The sequence below is a fragment of the Prenolepis imparis genome, unplaced genomic scaffold (genome assembly GCF_030444845.1).
Source record: "Prenolepis imparis isolate NDT839.2.m4 unplaced genomic scaffold, iyPreImpa1.0 SCAF_11, whole genome shotgun sequence".
Classification (NCBI taxonomy): domain Eukaryota; kingdom Metazoa; phylum Arthropoda; class Insecta; order Hymenoptera; family Formicidae; genus Prenolepis; species Prenolepis imparis.
The window spans coordinates 9,374,008-9,376,880 of record NW_028141169.1 but is presented as its reverse complement, the minus strand read 5'-3'; positions in this window follow the sequence as shown (position 1 = coordinate 9,376,880).

Below are 2,873 nucleotides of genomic sequence, written 5' to 3'. Positions count from 1 at the left end.
CTTTTGGTACCAAGCAGACAACAGCGTACAAACTTTTTCATTCGCTATACATAAATTAAAGATGCGTCGCATAGGGTCAGCGGTAAAAAAGTATCGATTTCTAATATTTAAAGACGAGCCAAAAATTCATCGATTATACATTTTGATAGCACATTGATTACAGAATCTTTTGGTACCATGCAGACATCAGCGTACAAATTTTTTAATACGAAAAACATAAAATAAGGATGCCTCGAACAGGGTCCGCGTCAAAAAAGTATCGATTTCTAATATTTAAAGACGAGCCAAAAATTCATCGATTATACATTTTAATAGTACATTGAATACAGAATCTTTTGGTACCAAGCAGACAACAGCGTACAAACTTTTTCATTTGCTATACATAAATTAAGGATGCGTCGCATAGGGTCAGCGGTAAAAAAGTATCGATTTCTAATATTTAAAGACCACCCAAAAATTCATCGATTATACATTTTAATAGTACATTGATTACAGAATCTTTTGGTACCAAGCAGACAACAGCGTACAAACCTTTTCATTTGCTATACATAAATTAAGGATGCGTCGCATAGGGTCAGCGGTAAAAAAGTATCGATTTCTAATATTTAAAGACGAGCCAAAAATTTATCGATTATACATTTTGATAGTACATTGATTACAGAATCATTTGGTACCAAGCAGACAACAGCGTACAAACTTTTTCATTTCCTATACATAAATTAAGGATGCGTCGCATAGGGTCAGCGGCATAAATGTATCAATTTCTATTATTTTAAGACGAGCCAAAAATTCATCGATTATACATTTTAATAGTACATTGAATACAGAATCATTTGGTACCAAACAGACACCAGCGTACAAATTTTTTAACTTGATATACATAAAATAATGTTGCGTCGCATAGGTTCAGCGGTAAAAAGTATCGATTTCCAATATTTTAAGACGAGCCAAAAATTCATCGATTATACATTTTAATAGTACATTGATTACAGAATCTTTTGGTACCAAGCAGACAACAGCGTACAAACTTTTTCATTTCCTATACATAAATTAAGGTTGCGTCGCATAGGGTCAGCGGCATAAATGTATCAATTTCTAATATTTTAAGACGAGCCAAAAATTCATCGATTATACATTTTAATAGTACATTGAATACAGAATCATTTGGTACCAAACAGACACCAGCGTACAAATTTTTTAACTTGATATACATAAAATGATGTTGCGTCGCATAGGTTCAGCGGTAAAAAGTATCGATTTCCAATATTTTAAGACGAGCCAAAAATTCATCGATTATACATTTCAATAGTACATTGATTAAAGAATCTTTTGGTACCAAGCAGACAACAGCGTACAAACTTTTTCATTTGCTATACATAAATTAAGGATGCGTCGCATAGAGTCAGCGGTAAAAAAGTATCGATTTCTAATATTTAAAGACGAGCCAAAAATTCATCGATTATACATTTTGATAGCACATTGATTACAGAATCTTTTGGTACCAGGCAGACATCAGCGTACAAATTTTTTAATACGAAAAACATAAAATAAGGATGCCTCGAACAGGGTCCGCGTCAAAAAAGTATCGATTTCTAATATTTAAAGACGAGCCAAAAATTCATCGATTATACATTTTAATAGTACATTGAATACAGAATCTTTTGGTACCAAGCAGACAACAGCGTACAAACTTTTTCATTTGCTATACATAAATTAAGGATGCGTCGCATAGGGTCAGCGGTAAAAAAATATCGATTTCTAATATTTAAACACGAGCCAAAAATTCATCGATTATACATTTTAATAGTACATTGATTACAGAATCTTTTGGTACCAAGCAGACAACAGCGTACAAACTTTTTCATTTCCTATACATAAATTAAGGATGCGTCGCATAGGTTCAGCGGTAAAAAGTATCGATTTCCAATATTTTAAGACGAGCCAAAAATTCATCGATTATACATTTTAATAGTACATTGATTACAGAATCTTTTGGTACCAAGCAGACAACAGCGTACAAACTTTTTCATTTCCTATACATAAATTAAGGATGCGTCGCATAGGGTCAGCGGCATAAATGTATCAATTTCTAATATTTTAAGACGAGCCAAAAATTCATCGATTATACATTTTAATAGTACATTGAATACAGAATCATTTGGTACCAAACAGACACCAGCGTACAAATTTTTTAACTTGATATACATAAAATAATGTTGCGTCGCATAGGTTTAGCGGTAAAAAGTATCGATTTCCAATATTTTAAGACGAGCCAAAAATTCATCGATTATACATTTTAATAGTACATTGATTACAGAATCTTTTGGTACCAAGCAGACAACAGCGTACAAACTTTTTCATTTCCTATACATAAATTAAGGATGCGTCGCATAGGGTCAGCGGCATAAATGTATCAATTTCTAATATTTTAAGACGAGCCAAAAATTCATCGATTATACATTTTAATAGTACATTGAATACAGAATCATTTGGTACCAAACAGACACCAGCGTACAAATTTTTTAACTTGATATACATAAAATAATGTTGCGTCGCATAGGTTCAGCGGTAAAAAGTATCGATTTCCAATATTTTAAGACGAGCCAAAAATTCATCGATTATACATTTTAATAGTACATTGATTACAGAATCTTTTGGTACCAAGCAGACAACAGCGTACAAACTTTTTCATTTCCTATACATAAATTAAGGATGCGTCGCATAGGGTCAGCGGTAAAAAAGTATCGATTTCTAATATTTAAAGACGAGCCAAAAATTTATCGATTATACATTTTGATAGTACATTGATTACAGAATCATTTGGTACCAAGCAGACAACAGCGTACAAACTTTTTCATTTCCTATACATAAAT